Here is an 18,092-nt window from a genome sequence, read left to right as displayed (position 1 = left end):
TTGTCATCCCTTGGGAGATATATAAAATCAATATGTTCAAAATGCTCGATGAGTTTCTCTAGGTGTGCTTGGTATAATATCATTGTGGAGTTCTTTATTTTCCATATTTTTAGTATATGATTTATAATCAAACTAGAGTCTCCATATACCTCTAATTTTTGCACACCTATGCTAGATGAAGATTCTAATCCACTAATGCACGCTTAGCATTCTGCGGCATTATTAGTAACCTCAAAGTCTAGTTTAACAGAGATTGGAGTATGTGCTCCCTCTGGACTTATGAGTAACACTCCTACGCTAAATCCTTTTTGATTGCACACACCGTCGAAGTACATTACCCATTTGTCATCTTGTGTCATGAGAATCACTTCATCCGGAAGATGAGTAGTTTCTGCATGACTTGTTTGAATTGGATGTTGTGCCAGAAAGTCGGAAATTACTTTTCCTTTCATTAATTTTTCAGGAATATATTTTAACTCAAATTCGGCCAACATCACCAACCACTTAGATATCCTTCCTTGTATAGGTGGTTCTTCAAACAAATACATTATCGGGTTTTGTGAAGATATCACATGAGTAGTGTGTGGTAGCATATAATGTCATAATTTTTTAGTTGCCCACACTAATGCTAGGCGTGTCTTTTTCAAGGTGCTATATTTTGTTTCATATTGGATGAATTTTTTACTTAATTAATATATTGCAAGCTCGACTTTTTCTACCTCTTGTGCTAATATGGCGCCTGTGGCTGTGTCTGTAACTTTAAGGTATAGCTTAAGAGGTAGTTTGCGTACTGGTGTTGCTAAAATTGGTGGACTTTTGAGATAATCTTTGATTTTCTCAAAGGCCTTTTGGGATTGATCGTCCCTTTCATGTTTCTCCTCTTTTTTCAATTTTTTAATTATTGGCCCACAAGTCATAGTCAATTTGTTGATAAATCGACTAATGTATTGTAGTTTGCCAAGGAATCCCCTGATTTCTTTTATTCTTTGAGGGGAAGGCATGTCAACAATTGCCTTTATGTTAGAGGGATTGATCTCGATGCCACGTGTGCTTACTACATACGTATCCGAGTAACTTGCCAGAAGTTACTCCGAAGACGCATATTTGTGGATTTAATCGCATTATGTATTCTTTTATGCGAGTGAAAAATTTGCGTAAAGATTTTATATGTCCCATTCTATCTTTGGACTTTACGATCATATCATCCACATACACTTTATATTCTGTATGCATCATATCATGCAAGAGAGTCGTAGCCATTCTTTGGTACGTAGCTCCTGCATTTTTTAAACCAAATGGCATGACTGTGTAGCAATCCGTACCCTAAGGGGTAATAAAGCATGTCTTTTCTTCGTCTACTTTTTCCATTAAAATTTGGTTGTAACCTGCGTATCCATCCATAAAGGATAACATCGCATGTTCAGCCGTGTTATTTACAAATATATCAATATGTGGTAGAGGAAAATCGTCTTTAGGGATAGCTTTATTAAGTTCCCTAGAGTCGACACACATGCAAACTCGTCCATCCTTTTTAGGGACTGGGACGATGTTCGCTACCCATTCTGGGTAATTACATACGCAAATAAAACCTGCGTCCAATTGTTTTTGTACTTCTTCTTTTATTTCTAATGCGACATTAGGTTTCATTCATCGAACTTTTTGTTTTACTGGTTTAGAGGTAGGGTTCAAGGGAATTGTATGTTCCGCAATTTGCCTATCTATTCCAGGCATGTCCTTGTATGAACCAGCAAACACGTATTCGAATTCTTTGAGCGTCGATAAGTGGGTCGATCGCTCTTCATGTTTTAGAGTTAAGCCAATTTTGACTTCTCTTTTATTTTCATTAGTTCCTATATTAACTATTTTAGTTTCTTCAATGGTAGGGTTCTTTTAATCTCGTTCATTCATTAGTTCTACCAATTTATTAATGTTATCATCTTCATTAGATTGATTGTTATAGCATTCGAAAGATTTAAGAGAAGGTATATACTTGGAAATAGAGCTCATATTATTAAAATCAAAAGAGAGTACACCAAGAGAAGAATCCTTTTTGGGATCTTTGTCCTTAGAACGAGAAAATAAAGATTTAGTATTGGCCACAAGGCCTAGATTTTAAGCTTCCTGAGAGTCTATAATAGATTCATCATCCGATTCTTCAAACATCTTCCCTTAGCATGTGGCGATGTGATTGGTCCATTTGAAAGATTTCCTCCATCCATGCTCAAAAGTTTAATTTGAAAGGGTGATCAACGAGGTTGGGTCAAAAGCTTCATCATGAATGGTGTTTTGATTGGTTATTGTAGCGACATGATTTTGCTCTAGTCCAAATAGCAAGATAAATGCTTGCCCATCATAGCACCCTGGAGTAGGGTGTTTTTATTTAACGATACTAAGATCGTCATCTATGAAGTAGCAATCATGAAATATTTCAAATCCAGGCTTCTTGATTCCTTCTAGAACTAAGGGTTCTTGAAAGTCGTGCATGGGTAATCTTCTCCCTCCCTAATGAATTTCCCATTAAGGGTTTGTTGATAGGATGGGAGTAAAGTGATTATCCCTTTCTTATTATTGTCTCTACATACTTTGTTTTTTGCATCGTGAGACTCCAATTCTTCTTTGGTTGGTTTTTATCCCAATCTAAAGGAGAAGCTTTTCTTTGGGATAGGAAGTCAAAGAGATTTCTTCATTCCTATTCCCAAAGGCATCCTAGAAAAGTAACTACTCTTGAGTAAGATGTTGTTTACTATCCGAGTGGAATATGGATAAAGCTTGAATGGTTCCTCAAAGTCTTCTTCTATTTCAATTGTGTAGATTGGCTCAGTGGTGAATCCCCACATGCCCTCTTCATCATTATTATTGTTTATTTCTAAGAGTGATTGATCATTTATTGTTATTTTGATTGGAGAAGCATGTATAGTCATAGGAAATCTTTGATAGTTCAACCTAATAATTTGATGAAGTGAGGATGGTATTGCACCAAGCTCATGTATCCAAGGACGTCTAAGTAAAAGGTTGAATGTAGGTTTTATGTCCATAACATGGAATTCAACCATATTTTTAATTGTGCCTGTGGTAATTGGTAGCTTAACAAATCCACACATCTATCTTCTCGAATTGTCATAGGCCCTAATGCTTAGCGTTGTTGATTAAAAATATTTTTCTGGATTTAGGCCTAAGTATTTTGCCGTTCATAATTGGCATACGTTTACAGCTGACCCATTGTCTACCAAAGTTAGAGGGATATTGTATCCCTTGCATCCAACAGTTAAGTATAATGCATTGTTGTAGGTAGTGTCTTTTGAAGGAAAATCATCATTAGTGAAAATGATTGATTTGTCTGATGTCTCGCTAGTAAGCAAGCTGATCCTTAGCGGGTGTGTCTGTGCTTACAGACAAAGCCGTTAAAGCATTCATGAGAGAATTCCTATGTTCTTTAGAAGTACTTAGGAGTTCCCAAATTCTAACATTCGCCTTGGATTGGCGAAGTTGTTTAAACAATGGATCTTCCACCTCAAGTGGAGGTGGTATTTGATTTTGTACTTGACCTTGAGTTTGATTTTATGTGGTCAAAGATCTATTTGGCGGTGGTGCTTGGTAGACTGGCCCAAAACGAGTTAAATGATCTATCTGGTTTGGGTTAGTTGTAGGACTCACAAACCAACTTTCTTCTAGAGGCTTTGGATGTGCCACCATTTCAAGATGTTCCATGAGTTGTGCTTGATGTCATTGTTCATCCAAGGAATGATTCGATAAATCTTGCGATTTCCTCAAGAAATGATCCCAATCAAGGGATCCATTTGCTTCAATTTGTAAAGAAGATGGAGATGGAACGACGACATACTTAGAGACATATAAGTCTTGAAAGTCGTTGTCCCATAGTCCACATACTTCATTAGTTGCCCTTATAAGTATTCTGGATAGTGGTTCTCCTATAGATGTGATAAAGTCCAAAGGATTGAACACATCACTTCCATATGGTCCTCATTGATGTGAAACACCCCTATGGGGGATGCACTATTGTTAGGTTTAGGCGTGGGAATTCGCCCATCATCTACTAAATCTTGTATTTTGTGCTTTAAGACATAGAAACGTTTAGTATCATGTCCAACGCCTCTATGATAAGCACAATAAGCATTACCATCCCATTAAGGAAATCTTCTTTTTGGTGGAGTGGGTGGTGTTGGCACTGTTGGGGCAAGTAAGCCTTTTTCATTTAATTTTTCTAACAATTATTTATAGCTTACAGAAAATGGAGTAAATTTTCTTTCTTTTGTCCATCTTTTTCTAGGATCATCATATCGATTTGTGTTATTGTATTGCGTGGTAGTCGCAAATACGTCAATAAAGGATGATGCATTATCGTTTCTCTTCTTGTAGTTATTCTTAGGTTGATGATGATGATGAGGTTTGTTTGATTTTTCTTTAGCAGGATCATCTTCAATCCTAGTAGCCACAAAATACACCTTTTGAAAAGTGTCTAAACCAAGGTAACGTAGATGTTTGTTGTATTTTTCATGATAGTTGTCAATGAATTTTTGTACTAACTCGAGTTCAGGCGGCCTTTGGGCAAGGTGGCCCGCCTTTTCTCGCCATCTACCATAGAAAGCAAGGAAAACTTCATCCTCGCCTTTCTTAAGCATCTCTAGTTCACGTAAAGTTGACTTAAATTTTACGTTACTCTCATATTAGGTAATGAAAGCCGAAACTACATCTTCCCATGTTGCCTTAAAATTTTAATCTATCCCATAATACCACTCTCTCGCGGTTGGGTCTAGGGATAAAGGGGAAGTCAATGCATAAAGCTTAGGTTCAACTCTATTTAGTGCCATAGTGCTAGTAAAACACATTAAATGATTTTTTGGATTATTGGTCACCTTATATATTGGCAAGTCCTTAGCTACGAACTTTTCCGGTAAAGCAAGTCTAGGGGGAGGAGAAAACTTTTCGGTGTCAAAGTACTTGTTCCCCATTGTAGAACGAAGAACTAGCTTCTCCAACGACTTTTATTTGATAAATAATTGTTTCATCTCCTCGGCCTCTACAGCCTTTTCCTCTCTCAAACAAAGAATCTCTTGTTGAAGTTCTTCGATGGTTGGCATTGTTGTTGTCAAAGAAAAGTGGTTTGAAAGGGGTTGATCTTTGGGTGGTAAACGTAGAATACGAGTGCTTGGGAGTCCTCTTACCCATGCTTTAAAACCGGCCCTAACGAAGTACGAAAGGATAAGTAAATCGATACGCTTGTTTAAAAAGGGAGAAAAAAAAGAAGAAAAGACGCAAAATATATTCAAACGGATAACATCACCCTTAACAATTCTTCAACGAAGATATCATTCGGACGAGTTAATCTGTTTTTTGAGAAATCAAAATTGACTCGTTCAGTGGGCGCGCGCAAGTGACTCTGTTGCACGCGGCTATCGTGCGCAACGGCTTGCGCTGGAAGGGGTCGCGCAACTCAATGAGTTGCGCGCGCCACCTGCTCGTAGGATTATTTTTTTAATTCGAGCGTTTTTTTTCTTCATTGTTTTTTTTTTTAATTTTTAATTTTTTTTGTTATCCTTTGAAAATGACGCTAAATCACGAAGAGACAACTTCGTGATTGGGAACCTAGACAAAACTGAAAAGAAATAAAAAAGAATACTATCTAAAGACGTTGCATATAGTCACAAAATCACATAAGCATGTCAAAAGTCAAGATTCACGGAATGCCATTCTAAGGTCAAAAAAGGCTTGGGTGTCCAAAAGTACCATATCTTATGAAACGACGCACAAATAAATCACTCAACGTGTTGACTCATGGCATCGCCCTCCCAACATTTTGTTGGCGATATCGGTGGGATGATTGTTATGGATTTCGAGATAGAATACTGGTGTTGGCAACCCCTAGTCAATGAGCCAATCCCCAATGGTTTAGGTATGCTATCCTTATGCATGATGCAATGTTGCTTGCTTGGTTTTTACTCTTGTGCAAAAGGAAGATATTTTGCGTTCAAGTCTCGCTCTCTAACTAAAGATTATCCAAGTTAATTCTCGTTACAACCCATAGGCAACCTAGTGTTGGAAACCTTGGACGATAATTACCAATTAATAATGTAACCTCTAAGTCCCTAGTGGAGTCGCCACTGTAAGGAGGGTATTCCCATCGTAAGGTGTCCTCTCCTTAAATGCCCATGGCCCTTTAAAAGCATAGGACTTTACACTTTTTAGGGTGTAGTAGGATTTGAATTCCTTACTGTTTGGGAGACCTTGAATTAGAATTGATTCTATCATTACGCTTTTTTGGAAGAAACAAGTAGGCAGTCGCCAATGAGTTTTATGAAAACTCATAAACCTTTTTCATGCCTTTCTTCTATGTGGAGTTCATGGAATAATTAACACGAATCATAACTTTACCCATGCCCAAATTGGTGTATAAACCAGAGCTGAGTTTGGGAGCGAGGGTACTAAAATTACGTTCCTTTTAGAGGGGAATCGTTATCCTAGCCCTAGTGCGGCCTCTACTAGCTCTTCCATTTTTACAATTTCATCACTAAACAACATATGCAACGCGATACCTAAAACTATGTTAGTTTATTTTATTTACACATATTAATTCACGTAGGTTACATCGTAATGTCGTTATTATTTATTTAATCAAATTTGTGAAAAGGAGAAGAAAATAAACAATATTCGCCTTGTCTTAAGTCATTAACTAACAATTATTTAATTCAATTTTAATCTTTATTTAACGCAAGATACTATGTGGAATTGATTAAGTAATTATTTTAAAGGTGATCAAACAACACTAAGTAATTAATTAAAGTTCCTTTAAACAAGAAAATAAATGTGATTTAACTAAGTGCTCGGGAATTTACCACTTCTCTTTGCTAGATCTTCGTTTAGAATACTTATGGACTCCTTCTTGTTGGGGAACCTCCACCCTGGTAACAAAATATCAAAAGAGGTGAGTGTTTAGGACAACAAGGGCTTGGTTGCACAAGTTCACAAGTATTTCGCCAGAGTTATAGGTTATTTTCAATCTGTTTAAGCCTCAGCTTAAGCTCCTATTTATAGGGAATGATTAGGTTTAGGGTTACGAACATTCTGCCGCAACAGGTGTCGCGCGCAACAGGATGAGTTACGCGCGGCATCCTAGCGCAAGTGATTAAGTTGCGCTGCTATAGGCAGCGTAACTAATTGTCTTGCGCGCGACTTTATGGTAAGATTCGATTTAATATTTTTCGTATAATTCTGAATCTTCCAGCGCGACAGTTTGAGATGCGCGTGGTTTTTTATGCGGAAGCACTAAGATTTAACCTAGGCGCTCCTAAATCCTTCATTATTGGGGTTTAAGCACGAGCTTAAGCCTAATTATGATCGGGTTTAGTTAATTGGACCTTTGTTTTGGATGTTATCTTTAATTTAAGCTAGTCTTTTGTGCATTGTGGATTAACCAATTCTCCATAAGTATTCTTCACTTTGATCCAACACGAAGATTTTTTATTTATTGTCATTGCACTTCCTGTCGGGACAAGAGGCCAAAAGTAGATGTCTTCACACTTGTCACCCAGGAGGCTCTTAGAAAGCGTCAGTTATATCATCGTCCATCCTACGGGATCATTATGGGGTGATCCGAGCACGTATCGTTGCAAAACATGCCTAAAAATGAGACCGTAATCAGAAAAATGACATTTTCACCAAATGCTTCAAAGTTTTCCATGATCGCCTATCTGGAAGGGGCTCATTAACCCTAAGGGGTGTCAGACATATCATCGCCCATCCAAGGGCTTATTAGCCCTAGAGGGCATCAGACATATCATCGCCCATCTAAGAGGCTCATTAGCCCTAAGGGGCAATAGACACATCATTGCCCATCCAAGGGGCTCATAAGCCCTAAAGGGTGTGAGATACATCATTGCCCATCCAAGGGGCTAATTAGCCCTAAGGGATGTCAGGCACATCATCGCCCATCCATGGGGCTCATTAGCCCGAAGAGGCACAAAACATATATCGCCCCCTCCCCCAAGGGGCTCGGCCAACCTAAAGGTCGTCAAACATAATAATAAATAAAAGTATACATAAGTTAGCCATAAAAATTTGTGTCTTCATTGATGTTGCTTCAAATACATAAGTCTACATGTTTCTTCACAGACACTTGTCGCCCAGGAGGCTCTTAGAAAATGTCAATTATATCGTTGCACATCCTAGGGATTCATTATGGGGTGCTCTGAGTACGTATCGTTCCAATAAAATCGTAAAAATGAGACTGTAATAAGAAAAATGGCATTTCACTATGCAATAGGCCTTTTTTCGCAATTTTGGTGAGCTGAATGCATCAAAGTTTTTCATGATTGCGTATTTGGAAAGGGCTCATTAACCCTAAGGGATCGCCCATCCAGGTGGCTCATTATCCCTAAGGGGTGTGAGACACATCATTGCCAATCTAAAGGGCTCATTAGCCTTAAGGGGCGCCATAGACATCGTCACCCATAAAAGGGGCTAATTAGCCCTAAGGGGCGTGAGACACATCAACACCCATCCAAGGGGGCAGCCGAGCCCCTTGGGGGAGGGGGCGATATATGTTTGGTGCCCCTTCGGTTAAAGGAGCCACTTGGATGGGCGATGATGTGCCTGACGCCCCTTTTAGGCTAATGAGCCCCTTTGGATGGGCGATGATGTGTCTCACGCCCATTAAGGCTAATGAGGCCCTTGGATGGGCGATAATGTGTCTGACGCCCCTTAGGGCTAATAAGTCCCTTGGATAGGCGATGATGTGTCTAAAACCCCTTAGGGGTAATGTGCCCCTTTGGTGGGTTATGATGTGTCTTACACCCCTTAAGGTTAATGAGCCCCTTCTAGATAGGCGATCATGGAAAACATTAATGCTTTGGCCCGAAATTGCAAAAAAAAAGCCTCTAGCATGGTGAAAATGCCATTTTCTAATTACAGTCTCATTTTTAGGCATGTCTTGGAACAGTACGTACTCGGATCACCCCATAATGAGCCCCTAGGATGGGCAATGATATAATTGACGCTTTCTAACAGCCTCCTGGGTGACAAGGTCTATGAAGAAACCTATAGATTTATTTAATTGAAGCAACATCAATGATGAAACAAATTGTTATGGCTAACTTATGTATACTTGTATTTAATGTTATGTTTAATTCCCTTAGGGGCGGCCGAGCCCCTTAGGGGGGGCGATATATGTTTGGTCCCCCTTCGGTCTAATGCGCCTCTTGGATGGGCGATGATGTGCCTAACGCCCCTTAGGGCTAATGAGTCCCTTGGATAGGCGATGATGTATCTAACACCCCTTAGGGGTAATGAGCCCCTTGGATGGGCGATGATGTGTCTGATACCCCTTAGGGTTAATTTAGGGAATATTTCAAGCATTAGCCCTAGCTTGAACCCCACTGTGATCATGCACTAAAGTATGGTGGCGTCCAAAGGGAATGAAAGAAGATAGAGCAAAAGAGTCGCCAACAAGTTTTAGGAACTTGTAAACCGTTCACAGGGTGAAGGTTACACCCCTTAACGATCAAGGAGATCATCAACTCCAATAGGTATGGAACCATGACTGGTAGTTCGGGGATGAAGGTACTAATCCAACTTAAAAGAGATTGAACCTGCCCTAATAATAGGCTTCTACTTTAATCTGATTGTATTCATGTGCGCTTTGTGACTAACATGCAATCAATAGGATTAACCCTTAACCTGTTTATCCATGTTGGTTGAATTTACTGAACAAATAAAACTATTATTGGCAATCACTTGAATTATAATCAAATTAACCCTAAACAAGATTATTAATTATTTTATTAAGCATGATTACAAGTACAAATTCCCTTTAAGCATGCATAAAAGGTGTGATCAAGCAATAACAATAAATATCAAGCAACATAATAAATAATCATAACAATTATAAAAATAATCATGTTAAAGCATAATAATAGCAAGATCCTTGGCATGATACTAAGAAGATATATAACAAACCCTAGCATGTTACTAAGCAATAAAAATCAAAGCTTTAACCCTAAAATGATACTAACATGAATATTAGGAAAGAATATAGGAAGTATTGCAGGAATCATAATAAGCATATTTGATATTAAAACCTTTTCCCTAAACATAATAATAGGAATCATTGTTGTCATCCAAAACATCAAGCATCCTAACATGATACTAGGAATCATAATATATAACAACCTAGACATGAGTTCTATATCATAATATCAATGCAAACAATTAAAGCACTTACTTGGATGCCTCGTATCTCTTTCTAATAACAAAATACACGCATTAGTAACTTCAAGAAAAATAATAAAATCAAAGAATTAAATTAAATAATTGAAAGAGAAATTAGGGGCCAAACCCTAAGAAATTAAAACCTTTCACGTCTAGGGAGAAGGCAACTTCGACTTTTGCTAGGCGTTTCTGGATCTTGTGAATGCGGAATTTTGTATAGAAAGTGAGAGAAGAATTCTTAAAAAGTAGAGAGAATAAGAAAACTAGAGAGTTGATTATTGGTGACGATTGAAAACAGAGGTTTTAGAAGGCTATTTATAGAGAAAATGAGCTAAACAGATAGAAAAACCAATCAGAGTTTTCGACAAGGATAAAACAGGTTAGCGCCAGACGCTGAATATTAGCGCCAGGCGCTAATCCCTGTCGTCAGGCGCTAACAATTATTTTCACGCGTTTTCTTAATTCCTATAAAATTTAGCCGTTTAGGAATGATAAATCCATATTAGGCCCTCCTCTAGATCATTGGGCCGCATATAAGTATCAAACCGGGCCCAGTTTAGTAATTTGGTCATAACTTCCTCATTATTCATTGGAATTGGGCTTATAATATATCCTTGGAAAGATCTTTTGAAAGTTCATCCAACTACACCATTATTGGACCCTTGCTATTGGCCAAACAAAACTGGATTGGCTGTTTTCTTAAAATAGGTTTTCAAAAATAAAGAGAAGAGAAAAGAAATTAAAACTATCCGCAACACTAGACTTTCAACACTTTCACCTCATTAGATTATGATTCAATGTGAAAGGTACTCATCACTGGGTTTGGTTTTGGGGAGACACAAATGGGTGTCTACAGAAGCCCCCACATTGACTAAGTTTGGAGAAACGCAAGTTTCGAAAACAAAAGTCAAAGTAGCGATAGGGACGGAGAATGATTTAGAACGTTCTGCAATCCGAAATCCCTTCTTTTAACGCCGATACCTGCAAAACTAGCTTTAGTTAAACAGATAAAAGAGTTAAGAAACGCGTATCTTGCACTGTCGAGCACACGTCTCTAAAGGTAACCAATTTGCTATTGTATTGTTGTATGTTTTATAACCTTCCGCAAGCCAAGGAATGTCATCCCGCTGTTTGTTTTGACGACCTCCTGCAAGTTAGAGAATGTCGCCTGAATACTGCTACGCTTGTAACTGCCTCCAATTCTTCCATGATTGACTTCTGCAAGCTAGAAAAACCTATCGAAGATTTCTTCGCTTGAAACCACCTTCAAGCACTTTGTGACCATCTTCCGCAAGCCAGGGAACACGATCGAAGATGACTTCGCTTGAAATCGCCTCAAGTTGTTTGTGAAAACTCTCCGCAAGCTAGGGAATGCTGCCGAAGATATCCTCGCCTGAAGCTATCCTGATTTGTTGCGATAAAATTCCGAGGAAAATTACCGAAGACCTACGCTTGTCGATCTTTAAAAGCTCGCTTGAACTTTGCTTCCGTTATGCCAGTACGTCGGCGCTTTTGCTGCTTTTGAACTTGTATGTCGGTGCCTTCTGAATTATGAACCAATATGTCGGTGCCTTTGTTGTATGAACCATTATGTCGGTTCTTTGCGATGAGCCAATGCTTAGGCGCTTTAAGCTAAGTGATGCGATCATTCATCAGGTCGATCACTTTATGCAATTGTAATGGAGCCAATTACTAAATCATGTCAAATTTCTTAGAGGGGTTAACTGGCATACCAAGGGACCCAAAATGTTGTAAGAGGTCGAAATAATCGCACTGAGTGGCTCAACATTCTATCGTCGCTAAAATTCTGCTGGCGCCACATATATGGCTATAGCGCCAGGCATTGGCACTAGTGGCAGGCGCTAAACATTATCGTCTGGAGCCAAGGTCTATCGCTTGGCGCTAGAGTTAGGATTTCCATATATACCCCTTTCTTCGTCATTTTCACTACTGCTGCTCATTTTTGCTCGAGAAATCGCCGTTAAACTCAATTCACTCGTTCTTGCTCGTTTCTCAACCAAATTCGCTCAAATTTGTTGCAAATCAAAGCTTTTTTCATCCATTTTCCCGATCTATGTTAGTTTTCTCCAAACTCACTATGGTTTTGATGAATTTTGCACATGTTTGTTCACGAATTTCTTAAAAATTCGAAACTAGAATTGCTTAATTCACTTTGTTTGTAAACTTTTATGCCATTAAATTGCTTGATTATGTTTTTATATTGCCTTAGGAGTAATTTGAGACCTGTTTGACTCAATTTGTTGAAGAAACAAACAAATCACCATTGTTGGACCTCTTGAGGTCGGGAATACAATGTGGCTTGTTCTTGGTATTCTTGATAGCAATCCTTGTCCAATTTTTCACAATAATTACCATAGTATTGCATGAAATTGTTTGGATGCTTGAAAAATGTCGTGTATGCTCAGTTCGAAATTTTGCTCTATTTTAGTACTACGTACTCTGTTTTTTGCGAACATCGTATCATGCTGCTAGGAAAACCTTATATACTATAGAACCTTAATTCATGATGATTTTGCACGATGTAGCATGGCTAGATAGCGAGGTTCGGGTTCATGATCCCGAGACGCACGACGGGAGCATGAGCACGTAGAGGAGGACGCCGACCCGTCCACTTCTCTTAGTCCCCTCCCTGAGTGGGATGAGTGGACTCTATACTTCTCCCCCGCCCACCATATTTCTGACAAGGTGCGACGTGGGATCACGGTTGGTAGGACACACTACCACAGCTCAGGCTGCGATACCCTAGGCGACCTATACAAGATGTATATCGGTGTCGATGGAGAGGTGAGACTTCTCTAGGAGTATTGCAAGTTGAAGGCACTGTTCGAGACCTTAGAGGCTATGATTGCCTCTAGTGGGGGTCAGCACGTGTCTCGTGCCCTGGTGGAGTTCTTTTGGGACACCACCAACAATTTCCACTTTCCCTGGGGTGAGATGATGGTCACCCCGACCGACTTCAGTCTTATTACGAGACTGGAGTTTAGTTATGCTGCGCTGCCGTTCGACAACGAGATCAACGTCTTTCCTCCTGAGGTTGAGGAGTTGTTAGGTCTGATTGTTGTTCGGGCTTGTGCTGAGGTAGAGTCGACTCAGTTCAGCGCCAAGGGAATTCGTCGTTCGACTCTGGCGGCGACTTTCGAGGATGATGCGACCACCTGAGAGCAGCGGGTGCGCATCTTTGTGCTTTTCTTGCTGTTAGGGACGTTTTCCCCTGACAAGGGTAATAAAGTGCTGCTTCACTACCTACCTACGGTCCGTGATCTACACTTGATTAGGACTTATGACTTGGCCAACTTGGCCTATGCTGACTTCGTTCGAGCGTTACGAGACTCGTGTCGACACTTGTCCTTCAGGGGAAAAGTCGCTTTGTCCGGATTCTGGAGAGTAGTAGAGGTATACTTTATCTCCCAGTAGCCAGGGAGAGGCTACCTCGGTTCTTAGAGGTGGTGGGATATACGAGGTTGGCTCGTCATCGCAGCAGCCTCCGCAGCCTCAGTCTCAGGCTGATCTTGGGTGGACGGGTCCTGAGTTGAGTTTCCCACCTCTCGAGGAGACTGGAGCTCGAGCTAGAGCTGGTGGGGAGGTTACTCCTCGTACTGCGCAGTTCTATGACATGATGGGCCTCTCTCATCATCTGCGTCCTCATGCGTCGTAGTTTGTACCCGTGCTTTTTTATTTTGACTTTGTAAAGAAGTTTGCCTTTATTAGACTCATTATGTATATATATATACTACAATGAATTTATTTATTTAACTTTTATTTTTATTTTTCATTTATGTGCAAGTTTGAGTGTGCAAAGGATTGTGATAATTTTGCCCTAAAATTGCAAAAATTCTGTCATTTTTATTATTGATGGAGGGTATCTGACAGGGTAGAGTCGTATTCCCAAATCAAAAGTAATTCCTAAATTCTCTAACTAATGTAGATAGGGAAGTAGGATCGAATCCACAGAGAAACGTATCTTTCTATTCCTAATTAATTAATATAATCTAGATTATGAAGTAACCAATATTTATAATTGATTAATAGACTAAACTACAGAGATCAAGAATAAGGAGAAAATAATATATAAAAGGATCTAGGGCATAGGTTCACCAATAAATAATATTCCAGGGTAGAATATAATAATCATTCATCAATGCATATATTAATCAGATTATAAAGGGCTTTCGCTATGTATTATAATCACATAATTAATTTACCGGTATTAAATCTCATCTTTCGAATCTCGACCTAACCATTTATAATTTAACCTGCCTATTAAAACTAGACCTAAACATCAATTCTCATCTGCCGAATCTCGAATCAATATTGTTAAACTTGTGCATAAAAGATCTGCGCAAATCTAGTCACAGAGCATTAAATCAAACAATAGGAAATTAATCTAGCATTGATAATTAATGACAATAAATTACCCCTTCATATTATTTATGTTTCCCCATAAAACCTAGAAAGAAAACTACTTACACATAATAGAAACTAAACTAATCAAAGGAATAAAGCAAGACATGATTAAAGGAATAAAATAAACAACTAATATTAAGAGAAGAGAATTCGTTACCAAAATAAATCTAGAATTAAGAGTAGATTAAGAACAAAGGTTTAAGAGAAAGAAAATCTAAGAGAATAAACAAAGAGTAAAAGAGAGAGAGAGAGATAGATCCACTAAAATCGTTTTACGGAGGAGTACTTATACTCCGTACAAATCCTAAACTAAAAAAAAACTAAAACGACGCTAATCATCCCCTAATATTTACACGCGCCCGATCGGGCGAGGCACCGCCCGATCGGGCGCACCTTTTTGCTCCTGAGGTTGAATCTCGCGCCCGGCCGGGCGCGTCACTGGGCGCCGACCTTTGCTTCTCCCGCTCGGCCGGGCGCGCCTCAGGGCGCCAGCCTCTTTGGACGGGCGGTTCTCTTTGGCCACTATTTGGACTACGAATGGGCTCCTATTCTTCGGGCCAATCTGGGTTTCCTCTTCCGGTCTTGAATAATCGGTCCAAATGCCCCGGTATCACCTATACCAAGCCCTTAATCACCGGTTCGATTACTCTAACCAGCCTTGGGCAATAAAAACTGGTCGTGCTTCTCCAGTGCTCGTGATTGCTCCAAAATATCTCGGGAAAATAATCCAGAAGTGTAAATCCCTACAAAAGTCAACCAAATCTACGAAAACACTAGAAAACACCAATTAGTAATAAAAGTGGCTCTAAAGAGTCAAAAACACTACTAATTATGACCAAGGGACGGGGGTTAAATACTATATAAAATTGACACATCAAACTCCCTCAAGCCAAACCTTTGCTTGTCCCTAATCAAAGATCTCATCAATGAATTAATAAATATGTTACACCCCCAAAAAGTAAAAATCAAGCACATACGATTCAGGGTAAATCAAATAAACATGCTTCAAAATCAACCAATCAAATCTATCCAATTACCTATCTTCCCTAACAATTGTCAAATAGAGCAAACCACAAGAGCATATAGAATTCAAGACTAGTGCTCACACACTCAACTCTCATTTATGTAGCGAGTAAAAGATGTACTCGATCACTCTCCAACCAACCCTTTATGTGAACAATGCCCTCCCAACTCACACTCTCATGTGTATAAAACAATGAACGCTCAACCTACTAGTCGACTCGAAATATGTCAAATCATAACTTGCATTGATAAACAACACTTTCACATTTATACAATCTATGCACAAAGGTCAGAAGGTCTTTAAAGCTTGTAATGTAAGGCTAGGGTAAAGGGTAGGAGTCATTTGGGAACAAGTGAGAGAAAAGCTATGCTTAAGGGAGCAAATCCTAGTAAAGCCCATGATCAAAATAAATAATGACCAACATCTCCTACATAACCAACTCTAGCAAAAATCCACCAAACATACTCCAATCATAATAAACAATTCCAACACTTACATATCACTCATAAAAATATAATAATGAAGAAGTGGAGTGAATATACAAACTTTATTACCAAACTTGAATTTTTCATTGAAGCTCTTATTATTTTTTTCTTTTGATCAACCTCCAACTAGAACAATTGAACACTTTTTTTTCTTTTTTTTTTTCCTATTGAAGTTCACTTATTTTTGTACATTTTTTTTCTTGAACTTCTCTTTTTTTTCATATCATGCTTTATTAACCCTCAAACTCATCAAAAATAAACATGATCAAGAACAAAACAACTTCTCAAATCCCCCCCAAATTGTGCAAATAATAAGCACACTACAAACTCCCTCACCTCACTCACTAATAGCTCCCCCAAGCCAAGCTTGGGACTAGTAACCAGTGGGGCAAAATAGGCTTTTAATGTGGCAAATAAAACAACAAAAAGTCAAGGCAACAACAAGGATAGCAAGAAGGGAACAAATGTATCTACAATCATATGGAGGCTACCTAAAATAACAAATGCCTTCGTCATTCTCAATGTGCATAATAATGAATCATATAAACGTTACTAATAGTTGCAAACCAATACTCAAATTCATTGACGTACCAGAAACTAACACACATTCCTAATCAAATCAACTAGTCAAGCACTATATTCACAAGTAGTTGGGCAAAATTCACGCATGTTAAGGTTTCAAGGCAATCAAACATCAAATCATGATCAACTAATCCACAATGCTTATCATCAAATACCAAGAATCAAAACAATTTCCTCAAGTAAGGGGCATAGAGAAGCATAATTTACAATTCATTGGAACGTATTTTTGAATTTTTTTTAATTTCTATTTTTGGTATTTTTCATATATAAGAAAGCAATTAAACTAACCTAGAAAGCAATAAATCTAACCTAAGAAAACACACCAAAAATAAAAGAAAAGAGAAAAAGAAAGATACCAAATCCAAAATCTCCCCCAAGCCAGAATTAGACAATGTCCTCAATGGCTCGGGAACTAGCCCAGCATAGCTAGTCCTAATCATTCTCATCCATGGAGCCGAAACCTGCTCCTCCACTGCCACCTGCACCAGAAGAGCTACCACCAAAAAAATCAGCATATATGAAAACTCCCCCCCCCCCCGCCGGTCCCCCGAAAGGAATGTCCTGGCCGTACCCATGGAAGGAAGAATAGTCAGTGTAAATACCATGGGCAGTAGGATCCTCATCGTATCCCTGGGGTGGAGGCTGAAACCAGTCGGGGTGAATAGCGTCTTCGAGAATGTTGCCCCGACGAGCATAATCATCCTACATAGGGTAGAGAGCTCTACCCTGGTTCCTCTCTAGGTACCCTTATCTCTGGTCTATGGAGACTACCATTCTCCTAAGGCCAGTATAGGAATGCTCGATACGTCCTAAGGCCCGACCTATACTCTGAAAGTCCCGAACTGGGTCAGAGTCAACATGAGGGACGGAGTGAGACACGCGAGGCGGAGAAAAAGCTACCTTGGGCTGAGGCTTGGGTGGTGGTGGTGCTTGCCCCCTAGCATTGGCAACTAAAAGATCATATGTATAGGATGGTTGCCCTAGGGGAAAAGCGGTCAAGTCAGGACTGGGTAGAGGAAAGATGGGCAAAGGTTGCTCGCTCCCAGTCCTAATATACTAGAAAGGTGTCTACTCGCTATCCGGTCGTACCCACCCCAACTCCTCAAAATACCTAGCAGTCATATAGGTATCTGGTCCACATTTGGTCAGTTGGTGGGGTCCATCCACTACAAAATCGGCCTTTTTCACTGCTATTCGAGTGATAAGACCTCATAAACAAATGGGGGTGTTTGATGTGGTGCTGGCCGTGGCATGCCTGCTCAAATGGTGAATAATAAACCTACCTATGTTCAATTTCACGAACCCATACACATAATGTCTTATGACATCTAGTTCGTTAGTTTGGGCATTATGGG

Source organism: Chenopodium quinoa, unplaced genomic scaffold (genome assembly GCF_001683475.1).
Source record: "Chenopodium quinoa cultivar QQ74 unplaced genomic scaffold, ASM168347v1, whole genome shotgun sequence".
NCBI classification, from domain to species: domain Eukaryota; kingdom Viridiplantae; phylum Streptophyta; class Magnoliopsida; order Caryophyllales; family Amaranthaceae; genus Chenopodium; species Chenopodium quinoa.
Note: the sequence above shows the minus strand (reverse complement) of the source record.